Genomic DNA, 13,277 nt, shown 5'->3' with positions numbered 1-13,277 from the left:
GATGGAAGTTGGCTTCCGCTCTCGCCAACATTACTCTGCTGATTTGATCTGTGGCCTTGTTTGATCTGTGTTACTGTGACCTCCGAGCGTTACATTGAAAGGATAAATAAGTTCTTTGTGCCTGAATTGCGACAAAGACACATGCCTATCCGACGCGTGTCAGAGCATCAATGGTCGTTCTTCGTCCTCTCTTTGGTGAGTTCACAGCAGCAATGGCTGGAAAAGGGAATAATCCACTTCAGGGACAACCCGTCACAATCATAAAACCATCATTACCATCATTACTAAACAATTAAATTGTGGCACACATACTGTATGGAGAAAAGGTTAACCGCTGTAAACAGTAAAATGTAATAACAATAAATTAGTCTGCCTTAATTTGGAAAACAAGTGAAAACACGCATAGTTCACAACACACATATTTTGCAGGCAGGTACTACAGCCAACAAAAAGGGTGGGTGCCTGTCAGCAAAATTATTCAAAAGCAAAATTATTCAAAAGCCGTTGTGTATAAGTATTATGTATTATGAATTCATTTCTGTTAACAGTCAACACAGTCAATAATAATAATAATCTATTAAGGAGGTCAGACAGTCTCCACACCCCTGTTAAAATGGCAGGTTGTTGTGATATACAAAAATGAGATCAAGTCACATAATTTAAAAACTTTTTTTTATTTGTTAACCTATAACCTGTACAACTCAATTGAAAACAACAACAAAATCAATTTAGAGAGGGGAACTAAAAATAAACAACTGAAATAATGTGGTTGCACAAGTCCACATACCCTTATATAAATGGGGATGTGGCTGTGCTTTTCTGAGCCGCTTCTCCTCACTAGGGTCGCGGGCGTGCTGGAGCCTATCCCAGCTGTCATCGGGCAGGAGGCGGGGTACACCCTGAACTGGTTGCCAGCCAATCGCAGGGCACATACAAATAGACAACCATTCACACTCACAGTCACACCTACGGGCAATTTAGAGTCATCCATTCATTTTCTGAACCGATTCTCCTCACCAATAAGATTCAAACTCATGGGAAAAACAAATGGGAATCAACCACACAATTGTCACCATTTAAAGTCCCTCTGACTAGCCCCCCAAAAATCTCAGCTGTTCTCGTAGGCTTTTTGTGATATTTTTGTAGTCGCATCTTTCAACAAGCTATGGTCTGCAAAGAGCTTCCGTAGCATCAGTGGGGTCTCATTGTTCAAAGGTATTAGTCAGAAGAAGAGTACAAAACAAATCCAAATCATCAAGGTCATATATCATACCATGTATAATTCTCCCAAGGAGTCAAATAAATGCCTGACAGATAGCAAAATACTTTGGGTGGAATTGATGACAAAGAGGGTAATTTTTATTTTTTTAAATCATTGATGAATGAAGAAAAAAATGGTCTGCAGCAAAAAGGGACACATTTTTCATCGAGGGCCAAAGAGGAGGTGCTTGAGCACCACTTGAGGTCTAAAGCATGTATGCACATGCCTGCTTCACATACAGTACTGTAATTTGCGATGTATCTTCTTATTCTCACATTCTTCTTTGCTGAATATCTCCAGTTGAGAATGGTGTTTCTTTCAGTATAAGTGATGTAAAAAAAGCCACACAAAGCCAAAAGAAAAAGCAAAACGGTGCCAGAGCTAATCTATAAATGCACTCTGAACTAAAGTCTTAAGCATTTTAAGTTCTTGTCGCGATTTGGCGACATCTCGCATGAAGTCATGCGAGATCTGGCAGCTCGAAATCCCAGGTTTGGTGCATCTTTAGAGCCATATGTTATTCCCCTAAATTTGTACAACCTCAGGGACCTTTAACATTAACACTTTCACTATGTACTGTAACTCTTGTCAATCATGTTTGTGTCATCTTGTGAACATTTTTGAGATCATCCTAACGATTTGTGTTGCGCGTGGCAGGCAGTTGAAACAGTCCACAAGAACAAACCAGTTGTGTTTGTCAACATCGCAAGTACACACTATTTTATTTACGTTTGGCTTCTTTACACAGAACCATTAACTTGTGGCTGGCCGAAGCCAAACACTGGCACTAATCTATTTATCACCATGGGTCTTTTTGCCTCTGTGCTCTCCCTGCAATAGTCAGTCATGTTTAATTCAATATGTCTCACTTGGCTAAATCTAATCTTGAGTATTGTAGCACATTTGCTTACGGTTATTTGTTTTTGACAGGAGTGAAGCTGACACAGGTTCTGTCCCGTCCCCTTCGAACGTTGTGTCTCCGTCAAGGGAGCAACCTGCACTGGCCTGTCTTCAGCGTGGAGGCTTCCCTAATATATAATCTGATGATTTACTGTCACCTCAAGGAGCACAGTCAACCCCAAGGAGACGCCGCCGAAATTCATTAATCTAATTAGATATGTCATATTGCCCAAATGAGACGCTGTTACGGCTTTGCTGCAGGATAAGTGCAAAGTAAGACCGGGTCCCACAAGGATAGCATGCAGCCGACGTGTGCTAACGCTACTGTGCTTCATTACACTCTTAATTACCTATTGTTTCTAACTAGTTGGTGGCGTTTTAATGAGAATCTACAGGCAGTTAAATGTAATCTAAATTTTCTAATCTACTGGTCCATTACCAAAGAGTCAAAATGTTATTGGTTTTGTGAGTAATCAGACTTTTAAATGGTGCTGATATCACTCCCAGAGGGCAAGGACTGGGCTTCCACTGTGTAATTGAATTCAGATTTCTTTTCCTTCTTCTTTCTCCTCTCTGCTGAAGGCTGAGAGGAAGACTTTTCGGTTGCGGATGATCCCTCGAGTCGAGGAACATGTCTTTGGTTCCGGTTGGATCACAAGTCATTTTTTTCCCAGGCATAGGTCACAATGGTGACCCCTTCAAGAAAGAGTGTGGGTTCGCGTGCACGTGTGTGTGTGTGTGTGTGTTTGTGAATGTGTTTACGGCCTAGTCTGTCCCGTGTTCTGCTTTGCTGTCACTTGCAGCCAGATAAGACAAAGGATTTATCACGGAGTGAATTGCCTTTGAGTGCTGGATAAAATGGTTCCAATACATCCTCATATGAAAACGCTGCGAGGTTAATGAGAGCCAAATTCGCAGAAGGCTAAATCTATTAGGTTTCATGGATAGAATCAATCAACATGCACCGCACAGGTGGATTTGTCATTTTGAAGCATTGCCCGTTTGAATTCCAAAACACAATCTTCCACACGGAATAATTCACTTTGATTTTGATTGCCTCTTCATCAAGAAGGTGGCGGCTATGAACTAATTTATTTGCGATCACGTTACACTCACTTATTAGCTCCAGCTTCCTTGGACAGATGACAAATTATCTTCTAAATATAGAGTGACCGGTTTTTATATTTATGTTTTTTTTGAAAATTAAAGAATGTTGCTTTCCAATGTTTTTTATTTATAATTACAGCAACATGATGTGCAATTTTTACAAATTCATTTCAATAAAATTTATTAAGAATGATCATGTTCACTCACAACATTATGTCCACTTGTACCATCTAACGAGATGCAGTACAAAGATAAATAATGTTCAGTTTTGAAAGTCACTATCATAGAGGTGCAATACTAATTTGCTTGTGATTGACGTTTACGGCTTGCAATGGAGTGAAACTCGTACTGTTTATAATATTTTGATTACCTTATTAAGCTACATGACCTCAAAAAGAGCTATTAGTGTTGCAACCTACAAACACACATTTGTGATACAGCTTTTGGATTGGATCACATTAGATTGTGCAAGTAGTCAGGCCGTGTTGGCCAGTTAAGGATTTGGAGCCTCATGAAAAAAAAATATCACTTTGGACCCCACCACTTCAATGGTGCACTTTCTACACTCCACTGTCAGTCATGGGCTATTTATCCCCACCACTACCACCGCCGCTTTCTGCAGAAGGCTCATGCCATTTATTCGTTGACATGAGATTAGCTCAACTCAAACAAGAACATACAGATATTTATTTATTTATTTTGTCTCTCAACAAATAGTACAGTAGCAGATCCAGAAGGCCGATACATAATTATACAGGCTACAATAATTAATAAACTTTACACAATTGTCAATGTATACGCTCCTAATAAAGATGATCCAGCCTATTTTCACATGCTCTTTTCACACTTGTTAAACTTGTCAGCCAATTCTACAATTATCATCTTACACTAAATCCCCTAATAGATCGCTCAAGTCTCGAAAATAGCAATCAGCCACAATGCTCCAATATAATAGAGCAGTATTTGGACTACTTTTGTCTTGTTGACATATGGAGGCTGAAAAAATGTACAAAAAGAGAATACACATTTTTCTCGCCGCTCTTTCTCAAGAATAGATTTTTTTTTCTCTCAAACCATTCAGCAGCTTAAAGAATTGCCTCCAAAACACATCCAACCATGCACCGATTTCTCTCAATCTAAAAATGTCTGGGACCCCCACCTATATAGCACTTTAACACGTCCCTATTGAAGGACCTGGATTCTTTCGTGAGGAAGGAATGGAACGAGTTTTGGAAATTCAACGACTCCCCAACCATATCCCCATCTCTGCTGTGGGAAACTGGGAAAGCTGTGTTGAGAGGTCGAATCATATCATACTCTTCGTACAAGAAAAAACAAGAACAAAAATTTGAAAATGGAATTGAGGAAAAAATTAAACACCTCACAGGAGAATATGTAATTAATCCGACAGATACGCTGAGAAATTCAACTTCAAAAGCCAAAACATCAATTAGATGTTATTTCATCAAAAAGAACAGATTTTCTACAACAACAGTTAAGATGCACTAACTTTGAGTACAATAATAAATCAGGAAAATTTCTTGCGACGCAGCTTCAGCACAATAAAGAAAAGTCATTAATTATAGCCATTCAAGATTCAAATGGCAGCTGTACACAGTCACTGCAAGAAATAAATGAAATATTTTACAATAATTATAGCAGGTTATACGCATCTCCGAACAGCCCGGACTCAAAAGAAATTGAAATGTTTATTAAGGATCTAAACATTCCTAAATTATATACACAAATTAAAGACAGCCTTGATGTTCCTTTAACGATCACAGAATTACATAATGCATAAAAAAATAAATAAAAATGCAATCAGGATGAGCGCCTAGCCCGGACGGAATCCCTGTTGAATTCATTAAACATTTCTGGCCAATACTAGTGCCTCTATTTTTCAGAACAGTCAAGGAGATAAACGATGAATTTCAAATTACTAGCCATATGAACACAGCTTCAATTAAATTATTACTAAATTCAGGTAAAGACCCCACTCTCCCGGCTAATTATCGGCCCTTATCACTGATTAGTGTAGATATCAAGACAAGATAACTCGAAAGCCCTCACAGCGAGACTTGAAAAGGTACTCCCGTCGATAATCCACTATGACCAGACAGGCTTCATTAAAGGTAGAAGCTCCACAAAAATGACCTCTGTTAAATTTATTGACCATGTCACAGCGTAAAAATCTAAATGCAATCATCTTGTCACTTGACGCAGAGAAAGCTTTCGATAAAGTTAACTGGGCTTTCCTGTTTGCAACCCTTCACAAATTTGGCTTTGGACACTCATTTATACATTGGATAGCAACATTATACAACTTGCCAAAAGCGACAGTCACTACAAATAGGGTTACTTCACAAAGTTTTACTTTACAAAGAGGAACCAGACAAGGATATCCAGTCTGACCAATGTTATTTGCAATATTCATCAAACCTCTTGCTGCCGCTATACGTCAGAATGCTAATATTAGGGCACCACGTCACTTTTTATGTATAAAATTTGGGGAAAATGACGAGAAACCTTTTTAATTTTGAGTTCTAGATGACAGAGGCTTACTTAAACTCAGAAAACACACGAAATACAGAACACACACAAAATACAACCAAGAGTGGAATTTTATGGTATATTTAATGACATCTAAAAGGAATCTAGAGGGAAACACACAAAGGGGTCTAACTATCCATCCATTCATCCATCCATCCTTCCATTTTCTGTACCGCTTTATCCTCACGATGGTCACGGACGTGCTGGAGCCTATCCCAGCTATCTTCGGGCGGGGGGTCTAACTAACAAAAGAAAACAACACTAATAATGGTAAAAAGAAGGAAAATCATTATACGAAAAGGGGAATAGAACATCGTGTGTTGGACTAAAGTTGGAAACGTGAGCGTTTACTGCGTCCAGTGCGGACGGGAGAGAGAGAGGACAAAATTGAGATTTTGTCTGAAGCTAGTACTTTCCCCGAAATTATTAGGCACTAATATTGTAGTCTGGTAAAGTTGCCGTGTTTTCTCACGACTGTAGGCTCAAGCTGGTAGGTGCTAGTCTCTCTCTGGAAGTGGCTCAGGAAGCAAGGTGACAGATTTGATCGCAGATGAAAAAGATGGAGAAAAATAAAAGCAAAATAAAAGAGGCAGGAGAAGAAAAAGGGCTGGTCGTCACGCCTTCTTGGGAGAACAGGACGTCTCTCTTCCTGCCTCTTTTTGTTCCTCGCTGCCAATTTCAGAGCGACCCCGCTTGGCTGGGAGCGTACCTGGTACCTTCGTAGTAGCTGCTCTGATCGCTTCGCAGTGTCACACTGGGACCTGCAGTGCAGTGCCCGACGTGGAGGAGCCATGCCTCTTAATCACTCACCTCGCACACTCACACCACACTGTATATATTTTTCTCACTAGGCACATCTGGGTACACATAGATACGGTATGTATGGAAGGGTGGGAAGCCATGTCTGTTCTATCCCGGCTTTTGCGGTTACCGAGCCGTGTTCCCCAACAAACGAAAGGGCAAGTGGGGGAGGGGTGGCCCAAGGCTAGCCAAGCTGGCGAGCTGCCAGCAAGGCAAGAGAAGAGAAAACGTGTGAGTTAAGAGTTAAATACTCCAGAGGCGGGGTGTGGGCAAGAGGGATTGCCGATTTGGAGAAGACCACACCCATCTGCCTGAATCTTGTCTACAAATTTGATCAAATGGGTTTAAACTCATATATGAATATAAAATAACCTCAACTTGGTACTCTCTTTACTCACAGGTCAAGGACATAGAATGTTTATACTTTAGTTTTGACAAATCAACTGCTTATGATTCAAATCACATTTCATGTTGCTTGGAGTTAAATCAAGACAAACAATTCTCAAAATCTCACAGTTGCTCAGAAAAAGTTGAAAAAGCTGAAAGTTGACACACTGACACAGACATGTGGGGTGTCTGTGGGCGGACCACTGGATTGACCTCCCGGAGAGCATTGATGGTGTGATGGTGACTCGCTCATGTTCCGTGGGTGCTGCCCCCGTGTCACTCCTCGGGCCTGCTTCCTCCTCTCCGTTCCTTGCGTCCCGCTGCGGTCGCCCCTTCCTCTTTTTGTGTGTGTGTGTGTGTGGGGGGGCTTTAGGGCCTTCTGTGGAGTTTTCGACCCTGCCTTGTTTGTGGGGGGGTGGGGTCCACCTCCCACACTCAGGGGCGGGTAGTGGGTTCTGGCTGGAGTGTGGTGGTGATCCCGGGGTCGGTGCTGCGGGGCTGGGTGGGGCAGCCCTCTTCTTCTGGGGATGTCCAGCCTGATGGGCCCGACCTGCAGGAGCCATGCCTCTTAATCGCTCACCTAGCACACACTCACACAACTCACTGTATATATTTTTCTCACTAGGCACATCTGGGCAGACATACATACGGTATGGGGTCGGGGGGTGCGGGTGTCGCAACGGGTTTAAGCATTTTAGTGTTCCCGTCCGGACGCCCTGACACCCCCCCTACCCACACCCCAACCCTGACTGCTATCCTGCGCGCAGTTTGCCTTTAGAGTCGAGCGCAACCCACGGGCGCTGTTTTGAAAATGTGCTGCAGTTTCACCTCCAAGTCGGGCATGTCGTGACGGCTGGTATTGGCTAGCACGCCACAGGGTGGAGTTTGCATTTTTTGGGCCATTTCTGGTAGCCATTTTACTTTCCTTTCCATAACAAGGAACAAAGCAACAACAATCCCATCCGTGGAACAGTGTCTGTTAGAACAAATGGACCTAGATGGGCAGATGATACGTTTAATTATGCTGCAAAATCGATCAAGGCGGTGGTGGCGTAGGTGGTATGTGGAACTGAGAGGAATGCTGAATACGTTGGGATTCTACGCGCAGCACAATTTTTTGCCGTGTGCGTTTCAAGTGAGGGCCAATGGTCACGTCACGTGATGCAATGCGGGGGTTGTCGGCCGCGCGAGCGCGGGAGTTTAACGAGGCCTTAAGAAACCACAGCGGCATCTTAAAAACTCCCCTATGACACAGTAAAACTGTTCCGCCATAAAAGGGAAACAGATCCACCATTCTGCTTGACCAACCAGCTGAGCAGGAGAAAAAAAAGTTAAAGAGCTCTTAGTGTAGCTTTACACCCATGCAACCTACAAACACACATTTGCCATACAGCTTTTGTATTGGATCACATTAGATTGGTCAGGCCATGTTGGCCAGTTAGGTATTTGGGGCCTCATGAAAAAAAATATCACTGGACCCCACCACTTCAATGCTGCACTTTCAACACCCCATGTCAGTCATGGGCTATTAATACCCCCCACTTCCTGCAGAAGGCCCATGCCATTTATTAGTTGACATGAGATTAGCTCAGCTCAAGAACACATAGATATTCATTTATTTATATTTTCCAAATGATTCTCTCAAGAAAAAATGTTCAATTTATTTGATTTCACTTTCCAGGATTTAGCTGGAACTCAATTGAAACATTCTGTTTGGATGTCGCACAAAAGAAGTATTTTGTTTCTTTTGTAAGCTCATAACTGGAGAGTGGGCTTGTTATGTTCTAAATTTCTGGAACTCAAAGCTCCTTTTGATTTTCACATCTTTCTTCCACAGTTCTGTATTTGGCACAGTGTACAGTACACTTACCAGAGAACTGGCATAACATTTATCTATGTGGCTGCTTGCAAGATAACTTCTCATCATGCACAGGGAAAAAACAAAACAAAAACTTATTTTTACTGATATTTTTCTTTCTGTGTAGTGATTCATGACACCTGTAGTGCTGTGTGTGCTTGTCCATTGCAGCAGTGCAGTGACCAGAGACAGGCACGCTAAAAAAAAGAAGCTCTGTCACCCAACTAATAAGCAGTATTTTTCAAACACTGCACTGTGCCAGTTGACACATTCTGCATCCTCATTTAGATCCGTTTTCACTTTGTAGTTGGACAACTACTGTACATGCGACTAGTGAGGTAAAACTATGCAAGTAGTAGTAGCCTACAGATAGTAATTAGTGCACAATTTCACCTCACTTGTAACATGCAGTTGGCCTGCTAGTATGCCAAAGTTGTCCTCGAGTGTGGAGAAATGTCATACGGTGGAAGGCATTGTGATGTGTTAGCTTATTAATGGTTGCTGTTCATCCAAAAGGTCTGAAACTCTGAAATACCCATCAGCTAAATTGCATTTCCTCACTCAGGTCTCAGGTTAGGGTTGACTTTGGGCAAGAAGTGGACTACACCCTGAACTTGTCGCCAACCAATTGCAGGGCACACATAGGTAAACACCTCCTGATAAGTTCTAGTCTTCAATTAAACTAAGAAGCATGTTCTTTGAAATGTGGGAAGTAACCTGGAGAAAAACCACACAAGCAAGGGGAGGACATGCAAACTGTGCACTGGACTTTCCACCGTGCCTGAACTAAAGTCACACAATTATTATCAAATGTGTACTTTGCAAGGTGAAAAGTGAATTCAGGACATGGCTTTGTGATAAAGGTCTGATGATGCTTGTTTGTTCAAAGTCTCTGAATGTATGTTCTCTATCGGACCGTGCACATCTATTCTCTTTGTTCAGATGATCCCCAGGGTGCCTTACAAGTCGCGGGGTCAATGTCTCCTCTGTTTGCTTCTGAACTTGGGAGCATTCTATTTAATTAGGCAGCTAATCAGCCACTAAACACACAAGAAAAATGAGACAATCTGTATCTGTTTACTTCCCACACAACACACACTTTCACACACACACACACACACCGTATATTTGCATGTATAGCAGGTTGGGGAAAAAAATCATTTATCCGGGAGAAAGATCAAGGTCATGGCTCCTCCTCACACCCGATTCTGTGAAACCAATTAATGTGTTGGCTGGTGAAGTTCAGTTGGAGGACGTGCAGCAAAACAATAGCAGATGACAGCTGCTTTCCACTATCTCTGGCTGTGTTTTCTTGCAGCATTAATTATATTTGCAGATTCTGTCATTAACTCTGGAATGGTGGAGAAGTTAGTAATTGTTCATATTTGTTATCACAAGTCAGATGCCATGTGCATGGGCCCAAATGATGAATGTAATCAGTCAACATGACTTTCTATTTGATCATTTACATTTGTAGTGAACCCTAGTTTGTCATTCATAAGTAATATGAAAATGAACTTGTTAAGAGCATTAGTGATCATATACCATGAGGTTTGCAAAGCTTGTCAATCATAAAGAGTGAAAACAAAAACATTCAAAACACTGCTCCCCTATGGAAATAAAATGTTTTTTTGTTGCCCACGTATTAGCATTAGTTTTTACATTAGAAATGTCAGCAATTCTTGTCCAGGTAACACATACACATGTATTATGTGTTATAACTGTGATCCCTCATATCATATCAATATTGGTATCGGAGCTTAACATTGTATGAATAGTCAATGTTAAGAACTGATTGAGTGGGCAGCATGGTCGCTTAAGTGGTTAACACATCTGCCTCACCGTTAAGAGATCTCGGGTTAAAATTTTGGCTCATTCCCTCTATCAAGTTTGCATGTTCTTGTGCTTTTGTGGGGGTTTCTGCGGGTACTCCAGCTTCCTCCACATTCCATGTCCATGTTAAATTATGTGAAAGTCAGTATGAATGGTCATATGTCTAAACTGTATCCCTGCAATTACCTGGTGACAAGTTGAGGGTGTGTTCCCACAGCAAGCTGGGATAGGCTCCAGCTCACCTGCGACCCTAACGAGGACAAGCGTTATTGATAATCAAAAGAAGTGATTATTTTGATGAATAGCTGTTGATTATTAGACTCTTCTGGTCCATACATTTCTTTATATTATACCAAAGGTCTCGTATTAAAGCAGTTTTCACTGAATCACTGAATCCTTCTTAATATAAGTACAGCAACACATCTCAACACGTATGGACAAAGTAGTTTCTATTAATTTTGTGAAATACACTCAGCTTCAAACAATACAATTTAATCATAATTTATTTGTCCTATATTTATTATTGAAGGTAAACCAGCTGATGATGATCCATTAAGTTGTAATTATGCAGCAAAAACGAGCCAACGACTAATTAAACACACGCCCGAGTAGTGTTCATAAATTATTTTTAATTTCACTGATGATTAAACTATAGTCCACTGTATAAAAATAGTGTTTGATAGTAGTATTAGTAGTAGTAGTAATAGAGTCAAAGAAATAAAAGATAGGCTCACTGTTAGCTTTAACTATAGTTATTGTGGTTGCAAACTTTTCATCATTTCCTCCCTTTTACTGTGGTAAATGACTTGGGAGACAATATATATATATATATATATATATATATATATATATATATGTGTGTGTGTGTGTGTGTGTGTGTGTGTGTGCCGTTGAAGCAATGCGTGTGTAAAAGTCATGAAAGAAGCACAATGACTTAGCGGCCACTGAGAGTGACGGCCAGCTAAGCAGGAAAGACCCAATCAAGGTTAGCGTAACCGCTGAATAGGTGGACCAATGATTAGGGTCAGGGCCCATAATATACGATTCAGAAGGCGCAATTTTGCATCTCACCAAGGGGTCCTGTGGTCTCAAAAGCGTGAAAGAATGGCCAGTGTCACAAGAGCGACCTCGTCAGCGTTACTGGTGTGCACCCCCCTTTCGTAAAGATGTCATCCGGCTGCGGTTTTAGTAAGGGTGGCGCATCCAGAAGGTTCAGAATGTAGCACTGGGTAGTTTCTCTTGTGTGTTCTGGCCTTCGCAGGGTCTCCGCACCTGTGCATAAATCTCGCGCCTAGTATAGTCAATTAGTGGCATGAAACGACTTCGCAGAACTTGTCCAATGAGCAAAGGTACTGATTTGACAGGTGACACAAACACAGGATGAATTATGTCCAATGTAACGATACGAGCGAGTCTAATTGGATGTTCACTAAAGCAAAGGGGTGAATTGTCATTTCGCAGTGTTGGAGGTTGAGTCTCTGGCCCTCCTGCTGTAATTTGTCACGTAGTAAGTCAAACATGTCCTCGGACATGACCGTGATGTCTGCTGCAGTATCCACAAGTCCGTCATATTGGGACATACATTCAAGTGTGGTTGTCAAGTACGTCATTAACGGTGATGTTATCTAGAAGGTGTCAAAATCTTTGTCTGTTTGTCTTTTTTGTTTGACAGGACGCTAGAGTCATTCAGTGAGTCACAGGGTATGTTCGGAGACTGTCGAAGTCTAATTGTCGCACTGGCCTTTGGTCTGCGAATTTTGGTTTTAGTAACGTGTAGTATTGAGAGGAGCCAGATGAGGTGGCTCGGGCATCTGTTTAGGATGCCTCCTGGACGCCTCCCTGGTGAGGTGTTCCGGGCACGTCCCACCCAGAGGAGATCCCGGGGACGGCCCAGGATATGCTGGAGAGACTATGTCTCTCGGCTTGCCTGGGAACGCCTCGGGATCCTCTCAGAAGAGCTAGAGGAAGTGGCTGGGGAGAGGGAAGGCTGGGCTTCCCTGCTGAGGCTGCTGCCCCCGCGACCCGACCTCGGATAAGCGGAAGACAATGGATGGTGGATAACGGGTAGTACCTGATCATCGCAGTGGTCGGTTATTTGCATGCCTGCGGTCTGTTGGACGGGACGCTTGTCATCACCAATTGAAGAAGCAAGCGAATGCACTAAGATGTCCGGGTCAGAACAGACTATCACAGCACGCTGGCCAGGCTCGGGGGCGTCGCCTCCAAGCAGGGGCTCAGGCTGTCGTGGGTCTTGCTACATATTATTCGCCAAGCTGCGGATAATTCAAGAATAGCATGTGCAGCGGTACCAAATTCTCCGTTAACAGCCCCTTGTGAGGTTGAGAAGGAGGATGCATGCCTTTTGGGCTTGTCGTGTTCGAGCGAACAGGGTCAGGAGTCTGTTTTTATCGGCAAATATTATTATTATATAGTTTAGGCGTGCGTCATTATTTTGGTAGCGCAAACCAAAAATATTGTGATCCGACAGCTTTGTGTTGGTCTTTTTATGCTTAGCGAAGGCTTTAGTGGCTAGGTCGTGCAGTTGGGAGCTGGACACTGTGCGAGGGCATGCTGTCACTC

The sequence above is a fragment of the Phyllopteryx taeniolatus genome, chromosome 6 (assembly GCF_024500385.1).
Source record: "Phyllopteryx taeniolatus isolate TA_2022b chromosome 6, UOR_Ptae_1.2, whole genome shotgun sequence".
In the NCBI taxonomy this organism is placed as follows: Eukaryota; Metazoa; Chordata; class Actinopteri; order Syngnathiformes; family Syngnathidae; genus Phyllopteryx; species Phyllopteryx taeniolatus.
Note: the sequence above shows the minus strand (reverse complement) of the source record.